General features: G+C 43.8%; 1 protein-coding gene across 3 annotated transcripts in view; it reads right to left on the bottom strand.

The window, feature by feature from the left end:
• The window catches only part of LOC140398955 (uncharacterized), a 589,803-nt gene that overhangs the window by 371,503 nt on the left and 200,565 nt on the right, over window positions 1–17,735 (bottom strand). The gene's annotated exons all lie outside the window — the stretch shown is intronic.

A 17,735-nucleotide genomic window follows, 5' to 3' on the forward strand; every position in this document is an offset into this window, starting at 1 on the left:
GTTCTATATGTAAACCACCCCAAACCCCTCGATTAGATTCCAGTCTGTAACTCACTCCCGGGTATCTGTTATTCTATATATAAACCACCCCGAACCCCTCGATTAGATTCCAGTCTGTAACTCACTCCCGGGTATCTGTTATTCAATATATAAACCGCACTGAACCCCTCGATTAGATTCCAGTCTGTAACTCACTCCCGGGTATCTGTTATTCTATATATAAACCACCCCGTACCCCTCGATTAGATTCCAGCCTGTAACTCACTCCCAGGTACCTGTTATTCTATATTTAAACCCCCCGAACCCCTCGATTAGATTCCAGCCTGTAACTCACTCCCAGGTATCTGTTATTCTATATATAAACCACCCCGAACCCCTCGATTAGATTCCAGTCTGTAACTCACTCCCAGGTATCTGTAATTCTATATATAAACCACCCCAAACACCTTGATTAGATTCCAGTATGTAACTCACACCCGGGTATCTGTTATTCTATATATAAACCACCCCGAACCCCTCGATTAGATTCCAGTCTGTAACTCACTCCCAGGTATCTGTTATTCTATATATAAACCACCCCAAATCCCTCGATTAGATTCCAGTCTGTAACTCACTCACGGGTACCTGTTGTTCTATATGTAAACCACCCCAAACCCCTCGATTAGATTCCAGTCTGTAACTCACTCCCGGGTATCTGTTGTTCTATATATAAACCACCCCGAACCCCTCGATTAGATTCCAGTCTGTAACTCACTCCCGGGTATCTGTTATCCTATATATAAACCACCCCGAACCCCTCGATTAGATTCCAGTCTGTAACTCACTCCCGGGTATCTGTTGTTCTATATATAAACCACCCCGAACCCCTCGATTAGATTCCAGTCTGTAACTCACTCCCGGGTATCTGTTGTTCTATATATAAACCACCCCGAACCCCTCGATTAGATTCCAGTCTGTAACTCACTCCCGGGTATCTGTTATTCTATATATAAACCACCCCGAACCCCTCGATTAGATTCCAGTCTGTAACTCACTCCCGGGTATCTGTTATTCTATATATAAACCACCCCGAAACCCTCGATTAGATTCCAGTCTGTAACTCACTCACGGGTACCTGTTGTTCTATATGTAAACCACCCCAAACCCCTCGATTAGATTCCAGTCTGTAACTCACTCCCGGGTATCTGTTATTCTATATATAAACCACCCCGAACCCCTCGATTAGATTCCAGTCTGTAACTCACTCCCGGGTATCTGTTATTCAATATATAAACCGCACTGAACCCCTCGATTAGATTCCAGTCTGTAACTCACTCCCGGGTATCTGTTATTCTATATATAAACCACCCCGTACCCCTCAATTAGATTCCAGCCTGTAACTCACTCCCAGGTATCTGTTATTCTATATTTAAACCCCCCGAACCCCTCGATTAGATTCCAGCCTGTAACTCACTCCCAGGTATCTGTTATTCTATATATAAACCACCCCGAACCCCTCGATTAGATTCGAGTCTGTAACTCACTCCCAGGTATCTGTAATTCTATATATAAACCACCCCAAACACCTTGATTAGATTCCAGTATGTAACTCACACCCGGGTATCTGTTATTCTATATATAAACCACCACGAACCCCTCGATTAGATTCCAGTCTGTAACTCACTCCCAGGTATCTGTTATTCTATATATAAACCACCCCAAATCCCTCGATTAGATTCCAGTCAGTAACTCACTCCCGGGTATCTTTTATTCTATATATAAACCACCCCGAAACCCTCGATTAGATTCCAGTCTGTAACTCACTCCCAGGTATCTGTAATTCTATATATAAACCATCCCGAACCCCTCGATTAGATTCCAGTCTGTAACTCACTCCCAGGTATCTGTTATTCTATATATAAACCACCCCGAACCCCTCGATTAGATTCCAGTCTGTAACTCACTCCCGGGTATCTGTTGTTCTATATATAAACCACCCCGAACCCCTCGATTAGATTCCAGTCTGTAACTCACTCCCGGGTATCTGTTATCCTATATATAAACCACCCCGAACCCCTCGATTAGATTCCAGTCTGTAACTCACACCCGGGTATCTGTTGTCTATATATAAACCACCCCGAACCCCTCGATTAGATTCCAGTCTGTAACTCACTCCCGGGTATCTGTTGTTCTATGTATAAACCACCCCGAACCCCTCGATTAGATTCCAGTCTGTAACTCACTCCCGGGTATCAGTTATTCTATATATAAACCACCCCGAACCCCTCGATTAGATTCCAGTCTGTAACTCACTCCCGGGTATCTGTTATCCTATATATAAACCACCCCGAAACCCTCGATTAGATTCCAGTCTGTAACTCACTCCCAGGTATCTGTAATTCTATATATAAACCATCCCGAACCCCTCGATTAGATTCCAGTCTGTAACTCACTCCCAGGTATCTGTTATTCTATATATAAACCACCCCGAACCCCTCGATTAGATTCCAGTCTGTAACTCACTCCCGGGTATCTGTTGTTCTATATATAAACCACCCCGAACCCCTCGATTAGATTCCAGTCTGTAACTCACTCCCGAGTGTCTGTTATTCTTAATATAAACCACCCCGAACCCCTCGATTAGATTCCAGTCTGTAGCTCACTCACGGGTATCTGTTATTCTATATATAAACCCCCGGAACCCCTCGATTAGATTCCAGTCTGTAACTCACTCCCGGGTATCTGTTGTTCTATATATAAACCACCCTGAACCCCTCGATTAGATTCCAGTCTGTAACTCACTCCCGGGTATCTATAATTCCATATATAAACCACCCCGAAGTCCTTGATTAGATTCCAGCCTGTAACTCAGTCCCGGGTATCTGTTATTCTATATATAAACCACCCCAAACCCCTCGATTAGATTCCTGCCTGTAACTCACTCCCAGGTATCTGTTATTCTACATATAAACCACCCCGTACCCCTCGATTAGATTCCAGTCTGTAGCTCACTCACGGGTATCTGTTATTCTGTATATAAACCCCCGGAACCCCTCGATTAGATTCCAGTCTGTAACTCACTCCCGGGTATCTGTTGTTCTATATATAAACCACCCTGAACCCCTCGATTAGATTCCAGTCTATAACTCACTCCCGGGTATCTATAATTCCATATATAAACCACCCCGAAGTCCTTGATTAGATTCCAGTCTGTAACTCACTCCCGGGTATCTGTTATTCTATATATAAACCACCCCAAACCCCTCGATTAGATTCCTGCCTGTAACTCACTCCCAGGTATCTGTTATTCTACATATAAACCACCCCGTACCCCTCGATTAGATTCCAGCCTGTAACTCACTCCCGGGTATCTGTTATTCTATATTTGAACCCCCCGAACCCGTCGATTAGATTCCAGCCTGTAACTCACTCCCAGGTATCTGTGATTCTATATATAAACCACCCCGAACCCCTCGATTAGATTCCAGTCTGTAACTCACTCCCGGGTATCTGTTATCCTATATATAAACCACCCCAAAACACTCGATTAGATTCCAGTCTGTAACATACTCCCAGGTATCTGTTATTCTATATATAAACCACCCCGAACCCCTCGATTAGATTCCAGTCTGTAACTCACTCCCGGGTATCTGTTGTTCTATATATAAACCACCCCGAACCCCTCGATTAGATTCCAGTCTGTAACTCACTCCCGGGTATCTGTTATCCTATATATAAACCACCCCGAACCCCTCGCTGAGATTCCAGTCTGTAACTCACTCCCAGGTATCTGTTATTCTATATATAAACCACCCCGAACCCCTCGATTAGATTCCAGTCTGTAACTCACTCCCGAGTGTCTGTTATTCTATATATAAACCACCCCCAACCCCTCGATTAGATTCCAGTCTGTAGCTCACTCACGGGTATCTGTTATTCTATATATAAACCACCTCGAACCCCTCGATTAGATTCCGGTCTGTAACTCACTCCCGGGTATCTGTTATTCTATATTTAAACCAGCTCGAACCCCTCGATTAGATTCCAGTCTGTAACTCACTCCCGGGTATCTGTTATTCTATATATAAACCACCCCGAACCCCTCGATTAGATTCCAGCCTGTAACTCACTCCCGGGTATCTGTTATTCTATATATAAACCACCCCGAACCCCTCGATTAGATTCCAGTCTGTAACTCACTCCCGGGTATCTGTTATTCTATATATAAACCACCTTGAACCCCTCGATTAGATTCCAGTCTGTAACTCACTCCCGAGTATCTGTTATTCTATATATAAACCACCCCGAACCCCTCGATTAGATTCCAGTCTGTAACTCACTCCCGGGTATCTGTTATTCTATATATAAAGCACCCCGAACCCCTCGATTAGATTCCAGTCTGTAACTCAGTTCCGGGTATCTGTTATTCTATATATAAACCACCCCAAACCCCTCGATTAGGTTCCAGTCTGTAACTCACTCCCGGGTATCTGTTATTCTATATATAAACCACCCCGAACCCCTCGATTAGATTCCAGTCTGTAACTCACTCCCGGGTATCTGTTATTCAATATATAAACCGCACTGAACCCCTCGATTAGATTCCAGTCTGTAACTCACTCCCAGGTATCTGTTATTCTATATTTCAACCCCCCGAACACCTCGATTAGATTCCGGCCTGTAACTCACTCCCAGGTATCTGTGATTCTATATATAAAGAACCCCAAACCCCTCGATTAGATTCCAGTCTGTAACTCACTCCCGGGTATCTGTTATCCTATATATAAACCACCCCGAAACCCTCGATTAGATTCCAGTCTGTAACATACTCCCAGGTATCTGTTATTCTATATATAAACCACTCCGAACCCCTCGATTAGACTCCAGTCTGTAACTCACTCCCGGGTATCTGTTATTCTATATATAAACCACCCTGAACCCCTCGATTAGATTCCAGTCTGTAACTCACTCCTGGGTATCTATTATTCCATATATAAAGCACCCCGAACCCCTTGATTAGATTCCAGCCTGTAACTCAGACCCGGGTATCTGTTATTCTATATATAAACCACCCCAAACCCCTCGATTAGATTCCATCCTGTAACTCACTCCCAGGTATCTGTTATTCTACATATAAACCACCCCGTACCCCTCGATTAGATTCCAGCCTGTAACTCACTCCCGGGTATCTGTTATTCTATATTTAAACCCCCCGAACCCGTCGATTAGATTCCAGTCTGTAACTCACTCCCGGGTATCTGTTATCCTATATATAAACCACCTCGAAACCCTCGATTAGATTCCAGTCTGTAAGATACTCCCAGGTATCTGTTATTCTATATATAAACCACCCCGAACCCCTCGATTAGATTCCAGTCTGTAACTCACTCCCGGGTATCTGTTGTTCTATATATAAACCACCCTGAACCCCTCGATTAGATTCCAGTCTGTAACTCACTCCCGGGTATCTATTATTCAATATATAAACCGCACTGAACCCCTCGATTAGATTCCAGTCTGTAACTCACTCCCGGGTATCTGTTGTTCTATATATAAACCACCCCGAACCCCTCGATTAGATTCCAGTCTGTAACTCACTCCCGGGTATCTGTTATCCTATATATAAACCACCCCGAACCCCTCGATTAGATTCCAGTCTGTAACTCACTCCCGGGTATCTGTTGTTCTATATATAAACCACCCCGAACCCCTCGATTAGATTCCAGTCTGTAACTCACTCCCGGGTATCTGTTGTTCTATATATAAACCACCCCGAACCCCTCGATTAGATTCCAGTCTGTAACTCACTCCCGGGTATCAGTTATTCTATATATAAACCACCCCGAACCCCTCGATTAGATTCCAGTCTGTAACTCACTCCCGGGTATCTGTTATCCTATATATAAACCACCCCGAAACCCTCGATTAGATTCCAGTCTGTAACTCACTCCCAGGTATCTGTAATTCTATATATAAACCACCCCGAACCCCTCGATTAGATTCCAGTCTGTAGCTCACTCACGGGTATCTGTTATTCTATATATAAACCCCCGGAACCCCTCGATTAGATTCCAGTCTGTAACTCACTCCCGGGTATCTGTTGTTCTATATATAAACCACCCTGAACCCCTCGATTAGATTCCAGTCTGTAACTCACTCCCGGGTATCTATAATTCCATATATAAACCACCCCGAAGTCCTTGATTAGATTCCAGCCTGTAACTCAGTCCCGGGTATCTGTTATTCTATATATAAACCACCCCAAACCCCTCGATTAGATTCCTGCCTGTAACTCACTCCCAGGTATCTGTTATTCTACATATAAACCACCCCGTACCCCTCGATTAGATTCCAGTCTGTAGCTCACTCACGGGTATCTGTTATTCTATATATAAACCCCCGGAACCCCTCGATTAGATTCCAGTCTGTAACTCACTCCCGGGTATCTGTTGTTCTATATATAAACCACCCTGAACCCCTCGATTAGATTCCAGTCTATAACTCACTCCCGGGTATCTATAATTCCATATATAAACCACCCCGAAGTCCTTGATTAGATTCCAGTCTGTAACTCACTCCCGGGTATCTGTTATTCTATATATAAACCACCCCAAACCCCTCGATTAGATTCCTGCCTGTAACTCACTCCCAGGTATCTGTTATTCTACATATAAACCACCCCAAACCCCTCGATTAGATTCCAGCCTGTAACTCACTCCCGGGTATCTGTTATTCTATATTTGAACCCCCCGAACCCGTCGATTAGATTCCAGCCTGTAACTCACTCCCAGGTATCTGTGATTCTATATATAAACCACCCCGAACCCCTCGATTAGATTCCAGTCTGTAACTCACTCCCGGGTATCTGTTATCCTATATATAAACCACCCCAAAACACTCGATTAGATTCCAGTCTGTAACATACTCCCAGGTATCTGTTATTCTATATATAAACCACCCCGAACCCCTCGATTAGATTCCAGTCTGTAACTCACTCCCGGGTATCTGTTGTTCTATATATAAACCACCCCGAACCCCTCGATTAGATTCCAGTCTGTAACTCACTCCCGGGTATCTGTTATCCTATATATAAACCACCCCGAACCCCTCGCTGAGATTCCAGTCTGTAACTCACTCCCAGGTATCTGTTATTCTATATATAAACCACCCCGAACCCCTCGATTAGATTCCAGTCTGTAACTCACTCCCGAGTGTCTGTTATTCTATATATAAACCACCCCCAACCCCTCGATTAGATTCCAGTCTGTAGCTCACTCACGGGTATCTGTTATTCTATATATAAACCACCTCGAACCCCTCGATTAGATTCCGGTCTGTAACTCACTCCCCGGTATCTGTTATTCTATATTTAAACCAGCTCGAACCCCTCGATTAGATTCCAGTCTGTAACTCACTCCCGGGTATCTGTTATTCTATATATAAACCACCCTGAAGCCCTCGATTAGATTCCAGCCTGTAACTCACTCCCGGGTATCTGTTATTCTATATATAAACCACCCCGAACCCCTCGATTAGATTCCAGTCTGTAACTCACTCCCGGGTATCTGTTATTCTATATATAAACCACCTTGAACCCCTCGATTAGATTCCAGTCTGTAACTCACTCCCGAGTATCTGTTATTCTATATATAAACCACCCCGAACCCCTCGATTAGATTCCAGTCTGTAACTCACTCCCGGGTATCTGTTATTCTATATATAAAGCACCCCGAACCCCTCGATTAGATTCCAGTCTGTAACTCAGTTCCGGGTATCTGTTATTCTATATATAAACCACCCCAAACCCCTCGATTAGGTTCCAGTCTGTAACTCACTCCCGGGTATCTGTTATTCTATATATAAACCACCCCGAACCCCTCGATTAGATTCCAGTCTGTAACTCACTCCCAGGTATCTGTTATTCTATATTTCAACCCCCCGAACACCTCGATTAGATTCCAGTCTGTAAGATACTCCCAGGTATCTGTTATTCTATATATAAACCACCCCGAACCCCTCGATTAGATTCCAGTATGTAACTCACTCCCGGGTATCTGTTGTTCTATATATAAACCACCCTGAACCCCTCGATTAGATTCCAGTCTGTAACTCACTCCCGGGTATCTGTTATTCAATATATAAACCGCACTGAACCCCTCGATTAGATTCCAGTCTGTAACTCACTCCCAGGTATCTGTTATTCTATATTTCAACCCCCCTAACACCTCGATTAGATTCCGGCCTGTAACTCACTCCCAGGTATCTGTGATTCTATATATAAAGAACCCCAAACCCCTCGATTAGATTCCAGTCTGTAACTCACTCCCGGGAATCTGTTATCCTATATATAAACCACCTCGAAACCCTCGATTAGATTCCAGTCTGTAACATACTCCCAGGTATCTGTTATTCTATATATAAACCACTCCGAACCCCTCGATTAGACTCCAGTCTGTAACTCACTCCCGGGTATCTGTTATTCTATATATAAACCACCCTGAACCCCTCGATTAGATTCCAGTCTGTAACTCACTCCTGGGTATCTATTATTCCATATATAAAGCACCCCGAACCCCTTGATTAGATTCCAGCCTGTAACTCAGACCCGGGTATCTGTTATTCTATATATAAACCACCCCAAACCCCTCGATTAGATTCCAGCCTGTAACTCACTCCCAGGTATCTGTTATTCTACATATAAACCACCCCGTACCCCTCGATTAGATTCCAGCCTGTAACTCACTCCCGGGTATCTGTTATTCTATATTTAAACCCCCCGAACCCGTCGATTAGATTCCAGTCTGTAACTCACTCCCGGGTATCTGTTATCCTATATATAAACCACCTCGAAACCCTCGATTAGATTCCAGTCTGTAAGATACTCCCAGGTATCTGTTATTCTATATATAAACCACCCCGAACCCCTCGATTAGATTCCAGTCTGTAACTCACTCCCGGGTATCTGTTGTTCTATATATAAACCACCCTGAACCCCTCGATTAGATTCCAGTCTGTAACTCACTCCCGGGTATCTGTTATTCTATATATAAACCACCCCGAACCCCTCGATTAGATTCCAGTCTGTAACTCACTCCCGGGTATCGGTTATTCTTTATATAAACCACCACGAACCGCTCGATTAGATTCCAGTCTGTAACTCACTCCCGGGTATCTGTTATTCTATATATAAACCACCCCGAACCCCTCGATTAGATTCCAGTCTGTAACTCACTCACGGGTACCTGTTGTTCTATATATAAACCACCCCAAACCCCTCGATTAGATTCCAGTCTGTAACTCACTCCCGAGTATCTGTTATTCTATATATAAACCACCCCGAACCCCTCGATTAGATTCCAGTCTGTAACTCACTCCCGGGTATCTGTTATTCTATATATAAACCACCCCGAACCCCTCGATTAGACTCCAGTCTGTAATTCACTCCCGGGTATCGGTTATTCTATATATAAACCACCCCAAACCCCTCGATTAGATTCCAGTCTGTAACTCACTCCCGGATATCTGTTATTCTATATATAAACCACCCCGAACCCCTCGATTAGATTCCAGCCTGTAACTCAGTCCCGGGTATCTGTTATTCTATATATCCACCACCCCAAACCCCTCGATTAGATTCCAGCCTGTAACTCACTCCCAGGTATCTGTTATTCTATATATAAACCACCCCGTACCCCTCGATTAGATTCCAGCCTGTAACTCACTCCCAGGTATCTGTTATTCTATATATAAACCATCCGAACCCCACGATTAGATTCCAGTCTGTAACTCACTCCCGGGTGTCTGTTATTCTATATATAAACCATCCCGAACCCCTCGATTAGATTCCAGCCTGTAACTCACTCCCAGGTATCTGTTATTCTATATTTAAACCCCCCGAACCCCTCGATTAGATTCCAGCCTGTAACTCACTCCCAGGTATCTGTTATTCTATATATAAACCACCCCGTACCCCTCGATTAGATTCCAGCCTGTAACTCACTCCCAGGTATCTGTTATTCTATATATAAACCACCCCGAACCCCTCGATTCGATTCCAGTCTGTAACTCACTCCCGGGTATCTGTTATTTTGTATATAAACCACCCCGAACCCCTCGATTAGATTCCAGTCTGTAACTCACTCCCGGGTATCTGTTATTCTATATATAAACCACCCCAAACCCCTCGATTAGATTCCAGTCTGTAACTCACTCCCGGGTATCTGTTATTCTATATATAAACCACCCCGAAACCCTCGATTAGATTCCAGTCTGTAACTCACTCCCAGGTATCTGTAATTCTATATATAAACCACCCCGAACCCCTCGATTAGATTCCAGTCTGTAACTCACTCCCGGGTATCTGTTATTCTATATTTGAACCCCCCGAACCCGTCGATTAGATTCCAGCCTGTAACTCACTCCCAGCTATCTGTGATTCTATATATAAACCACCCCGAACCCCTCGATTAGATTCCAGTCTGTAACTCACTCCCGGGTATCTGTTATCCTATATATAAACCACCCCAAAACCCTCGATTAGATTCCAGTCTGTAACATACTCCCAGGGATCTGTTATTCTATATATAAACCACCCCGAACCCCTCGATTAGATTCCAGTCTGTAACTCACTCCCGGGTATCTGTTGTTCTATATATAAACCACCCCGAACCCCTCGATTAGATTCCAGTCTGTAACTCACTCCCGGGTATCTGTTATCCAATATATAAACCACCCCGAACCCCTCGCTGAGATTCCAGTCTGTAACTCACTCCCAGGTATCTGTTATTCTATATATAAACCACGCCGAACACCTCGATTAGATTCCAGTCTGTAACTCACTTCCGAGTGTCTGTTATTCTATATATAAACCACCCGGAACCCCTCGATTAGATTCCAGTCTGTAACTCACTCCCGGGTATCTGTTATTCTATATATAAACCACCTCTAACCACTCGATTAGATTCCAGTCTGTAACTCACTCCCAGGTATCTGTGATTCTATATATAAACCACCCCGAACCCCTCGATTAGATTCCAGTCTGTAACTCACTCCCGGGTATCTGTTATCCTATATATAAACCACCCTGAAACCCTCGATTAGATTCCAGTCTGTAAGATACTCCCAGGTATCTGTTATTCTATATATAAACCACCCCGAACCCCTCGATTAGATTCCAGTCTGTAACTCACTCCCGGGTATCTGTTGTTCTATATATAAACCACCCTGAACCCCTCGATTAGATTCCAGTCTGTAACTCACTCCCGGGTATCTGTTATTCTGTATATAAACCACCCCGAACCGCTCGATTAGATTCCAGTCTGTAACTCACTCCCGGGTATCTGTTATTCTATATATAAACCACCCCGAACCCCTCGATTAGATTTCAGTCTGTAACTCAGTCCCGGGTATCTGTTATTCTATATATAAACCACCCCAAACCCCTCGATTAGATTCCAGTCTGTAACTCACTCCCGGGTATCTGTTATTCTATATATAAACCACCCCGTACCCCTCGATTAGATTCCAGTCTGTAGCTCACTCACGGGTATCTGTTATTCTATATATAAACCCCCGGAACCCCTCGATTAGATTCCAGTCTGTAACTCACTCCCGGGTATCTGTTGTTCTATATATAAACCACCCTGAACCACTCGATTAGATTCCAGTCTATAACTCACTCCCGGGTATCTATAATTCCATATATAAACCACCCCGAAGTCCTTGATTAGATTCCAGTCTGTAACTCACTCCCGGGTATCTGTTATTCTATATATAAACCACCCCGAACCCCTCGATTAGATTCCAGCCTGTAACTCAGTCCCGGGTATCTGTTATTCTATATATAAACCACCCCAAATCCCTCGATTAGATTCCAGTCTGTAACTCACTCCCGGGTATCTGTTATTCAATACATAAATCGCACTGAACCCCTCGATTAGATTCCAGTCTGTAACTCACTCCCGGGTATCTGTTATTCTATATATAAACCACCCCGAACCCCTCGATTAGATTCCAGTCTGTAACTCACTCCCGGGTATCTGTTATTCAATACATAAACCACCCCGAACCCCTCGATTAGATTCCAGTCTGTAACTCACTCCCGGGTATCTGTTATCCTATATATAAACCACCCCGAAACCCTCGATTAGATTCCAGTCTGTAACATACTCCCAGGGATCTGTTATTCTATATATAAACCACCCCGAACCCCTCGATTAGATTCCAGTCTGTAACTCACTCCCGGGTATCTGTTGTTCTATATATAAACCACCCCGAACCCCTCGATTAGATTCCAGTCTGTAACTCACTCCCGGGTATCTGTTATCCTATATATAAACCACCCCGAACCCCTCGCTGAGATTCCAGTCTGTAACTCACTCCCAGGTATCTGTTATTCTATATATAAACCACGCCGAACACCTCGATTAGATTCCAGTCTGTAACTCACTTCCGAGTGTCTGTTATTCTATATATAAACCACCCGGAACCCCTCGATTAGATTCCAGTCTGTAACTCACTCCCGGGTATCTGTTATTCTATATATAAACCACCTCTAACCACTCGATTAGATTCCAGCCTGTAACTCACTCCCAGGTATCTGTGATTCTATATATAAACCACCCCGAACCCCTCGATTAGATTCCAGTCTGTAACTCACTCCCGGGTATCTGTTATCCTATATATAAACCACCCTGAAACCCTCGATTAGATTCCAGTCTGTAAGATACTCCCAGGTATCTGTTATTCTATATATAAACCACCCCGAACCCCTCGATTAGATTCCAGTCTGTAACTCACTCCCGGGTATCTGTTGTTCTATATATAAACCACCCTGAACCCCTCGATTAGATTCCAGTCTGTAACTCACTCCCGGGTATCTGTTATTCTATATATAAACCACCCCGAACCGCTCGATTAGATTCCAGTCTGTAACTCACTCCCGGGTATCTGTTATTCTATATATAAACCACCCCGAACCCCTCGATTAGATTTCAGTCTGTAACTCACTCCCGGGTATCTGTTATTCTATATATAAACCACCCCGAACCGCTCGATTAGATTCCAGTCTGTAACTCACTCCCGGGTATCTGTTATTCTATATATAAACCACCCCGAACCCTTCGATTAGATTTCAGTCTGTAACTCACTCACGGGTACCTGTTGTTCTATATGTAAACCACCCCAAACCCCTCGATTAGATTCCAGTCTGTAACTCACTCCCGGGTATCTGTTATTCTATATATAAACCACCCCGAACCCCTCGATTAGATTCCAGTCTGTAACTCACTCCCGGGTATCTGTTATTCAATACATAAATCGCACTGAACCCCTCGATTAGATTCCAGTCTGTAACTCACTCCCGGGTATCTGTTATTCTATATTTAAACCCCCCGAACCCCTCGATTAGATTCCAGTCTGTAATTCACTCCCGGGTATCTGTTATTCTATATATAAACCACCCCGAACCCCTCGATTAGATTCCAGCCTGTAACTCACTCCCGGGTATCTGTTATTCTATATATAAACCACCACAAACCCCTCGATTAGATTCCAGTCTGTAACTCACTCCCGGGTATCTGTTATTCTGTATATAAACCACCCCGAACCCCTCGATTAGATTCCAGCCTGTAACTCACTCCCGGGTATCTGTTATTCTATATATAAACCACACCGAACCCCTCGATTAGATTCCAGTCTGTAACTCACTCCCGGGTATCTGTTATTCTATATATAAACCACCCTGAACCCCTCGATTAGATTCCAGTCTGTAACTCACTCCCGGGTATCTGTTATTCTATATATAAACCACCCCGAACCCCTCGATTAGATTCCAGACTGTAACTCACTCCCGGGTATCTGTTATTCTATATATAAACCACACCGAACCCCTCGATTAGATTCCAGTCTGTAACTCACTCCCGGGTATCTGTTATTCTGTATACAAACCACCCCAAAACCCTCGATTAGATTCCAGCCTGTAACTCACTCCCAGGTATCTGTTATTCTATATATAAACCACCCCGTACCCCTCGATTAGATTCCAGTCTGTAACTCACTCCCGGGTATCTGTTATTCTATATTTAAACCACCCCGTACCCCTCGATTAGATTCCAGTCTGTAACTCACTCCCGGGTATCTGTTATTCTATATTTAAACCCCCCGAACCCCTCGATTAGATTCCAGCCTGTAACTCACTCCCAGGTATCTGTTCTTCTATATATAAACCACCCCGAACCCCTCGATTAGATTCCAGTCTGTAACTCACTCCCAGGAATCTGTTATTCTATATATAAACCACTCTGAACCCCTCGATTAGATTCGAGTCTGTAACTCACTCCCGGGTATCTGTTATTCTATATATAAACCACCCCGAACCCATCGATTAGATTCCAGTCTGTAACTCACTCCCGGGTATCTGTTATTCTCTATGTAAACCACCCCAAATCCCTCGATTAGATTCCAGTCTGTAACTCACTCCCAGGTATCTGTTATTCTATATATAATCCGCACTGAACTCCTCGATTAGATTCCAGTCTGTAACTCACTCCCGGGTATCTGTTATTCTATATATAAACCACCCCGAACCCCTCGATTAGATTCCAGTCTGTAACTCACACACGGGTATCTGTTGTTCTATATATAAACCACCCCAAACGCCTCGATTAGATTCCAGTCTGTAACTCACTCCCGGGTATCTGTTATTCTATATATAAACCACCCCGAACCCCTCGCTGAGATTCCAGTCTGTAACTCACTCCCAGGTATCTGTTATTCTATATATAAACCACCCCGAACCCCTCGATTAGATTCCAGTCTGTAACTCACTCCCGAGTGTCTGTTATTCTATGTATAAACCACCCCGAACCCCTCGATTAGATTCCAGTCTGTAACTCACTCCCGGGTATCTGTTATTCTATATATAAACCACTTCGAACCCCTCGATTAGATTCCAGTCTGTAACTCACTCCCGGGTATCTGTTATTCTATATATAAACCACCTCGAACCCCTCGATTAGATTCCAGTCTGTAGCTCACTCCCGGGTATCTGTTATTCTATATATAAACCGCACTGAACCCCTCGATTAGATTCCAGTCTGTAACTCACTCCCGGGTATCTGTTATTCTATATATAAACCACCCCGTACCCCTCGATTAGATTCCAGTCTGTAACTCACTCCCGGGTATCTGTTATTCTACATATAAACCACCCTGTACCCCTCGATTAGATTCCAGGCTGTAACTCACTCCCGGGTATCTGTTATTCTATATTTGAACCCCCCGAACCCGTCGATTAGATTCCAGTCTGTAAGTCACTCCCAGGTATCTGTGATTCTATATCTAAACCACCCCGGAACCCCTCGATTAGATTCCAGTCCGTAACTCACTCCCGGGAACCTGTTATCCTATATATAAACCACCCCGAAACCCTCGATTAAATTCCAGTGTGTAACATACTCCCAGGTATCTGTTATTCTATATATAAACCACCCCGTACCCCTCGATTAGATTCCAGCCTGTAACTCACTCTCGGGTATCTGTTATTCTATATATAAACCACCCCGAACCCCTCGATTAGATTCCAGTCTGTAACTCACTCCCGGGTATCTGTTATTCTATATATAAACCACCCCGAACCCCTCGATTAGATTCCAGTCTGTAACTCACTCCCGGGTATCTGTTATTCTATATATAAACCACCCCGAACCCCTCGATTAGATTCCAGTCTGTAACTCACTCCCGGGTATCTGTTATCCTATATATAAACCACCCCGAACCCCTCGCTGAGATTCCAGTCTGTAACTCACTCCCAGGTATCTGTAATTCTATATATAAACCATCCCGAACCCCTCGATTAGATTCCAGTCTGTAACTCACTCCCGAGTGTCTGTTATTCTATATATAAACCACCCGGAACCCCTCGATTAGATTCCAGTCTGTAACTCACTCCCGGGTATCTGTTATTCTATATATAAACCACCTCGAACCCCTCGATTAGATTCCAGCCTGTAACTCACTCCCAGGTATCTGTGATTCTATATATAAACCACCCCGAACCCCTCGATTAGATTCCAGTCTGTAACTCACTCCCGGGTATCTGTTATCCTATATATAAACCACCCCGAAACCCTCGATTAGATTCCAGTCTGTAAGATACTCCCAGGCATCTGTTATTCTATATATAAACCACCCCGAACCCCTCGATTAGATTCCAGTCTGTAACTCACTCCCGGGTATCTGTTGTTCTATATATAAACCACCCCGAACCGCTCGATTAGATTCCAGTCTGTAACTCACTCCCGGGTATCTGTTATTCTATATATAAACCACCCCGAACCCCTCGATTAGATTCCAGTCTGTAACTCACTCACGGGTATCTGTTATTCTATATATAAACCACCTCGAACCCCTCGATTAGATTCCAGTCTGTAGCTCACTCCCGGGTATCTGTTATTCTATATATAAACCGCACTGAACCCCTCGATTAGATTCCAGTCTGTAACTCACTCCCGGGTATCTGTTATTCTATATATAAACCACCCCGTGCCCCTCGATTAGATTCCAGTCTGTAACTCACACACGGGTATCTGTTATTCTATATATAAACCACCCCAAACCCCTCGATTAGATTCCAGTCTGTAACTCACTCCCGGGTATCTGTTATTCTATATTTAAACCCCCCGAACCCCTCGATTAGATTCCAGCCTGTAACTCACTCCCAGGTATCTGTTATTCTATATATAAACCACCCCGTACCCCTCGATTAGATTCCAGTCTGTAACTCACTCCCGGGTATCTGTTATTCTATATATAAACCATTCCGAACCCCTCGATTAGATTCCAGTCTGTAACTCACTCCCGGGTATCTGTTATTCAATATATAAACCACCCTGAACCCCTCGATTAGATTCCAGTCAGAAACTCACTCCCGGGTATCTATTATTCCATATATAAACCACCTCGAACCCCTCGATTAGATTCCAGTCTGTAACTCAGTCCCGGGTATCTGTTATTCTATATATAAACCACCCCAAACCCCTCGATTAGATTCCTGCCTGTAACTCACTCCCAGGTATCTGTAATTCTACATATAAACCACCCCGTACCCCTCGATTAGATTCCAGGCTGTAACTAACTCCCGGGTATCTGTTATTTAATATTTGAACCCCCCGAACCCGTCGATTAGATTCCAGCCTGTAACTCACTCCCAGGTATCTGTGATTCTATATATAAACCACCCCGGAACCCCTCGATTAGATTCCAGTCTGTAACTCACTCCCGGGTACCTGTTATCCTATATATAAACCACCCCGAAACCCTCGATTAAATTCCAGTGTGTAACATACTCCCAGGTATCTGTTATTCTATATATAAACCACCCCGAACCCCTCGATTAGATTCCAGTCTGTAACTCACTCCCGGGTATCTGTTGTTCTATATATAAACCACCCCGAACCCCTCGATTAGATTCCAGTCTGTAACTCACTCCCGGGTATCTGTTATCCTATATATAAACCACCCCGAAACCCTCGATTAGATTCCAGTCTGTAAGATACTCCCAGGCATCTGTTATTCTATATAAAAACCACCCCGAACCCCTCGATTAGATTCCAGTCTGTAACTCACTCCCGGGTATCTGTTGTTCCATATATAAACCACTCCGAACCGCTCGATTAGATTCCAGTCTGTAACTCACTCCCGGGTATCTGTTATTCAATATATAAACCGCACTGAACCGCTCGATTAGATTCCAGTCT

Source organism: Scyliorhinus torazame, chromosome 22 (assembly GCF_047496885.1).
Source record: "Scyliorhinus torazame isolate Kashiwa2021f chromosome 22, sScyTor2.1, whole genome shotgun sequence".
NCBI lineage: Eukaryota > Metazoa > Chordata > Chondrichthyes > Carcharhiniformes > Scyliorhinidae > Scyliorhinus > Scyliorhinus torazame.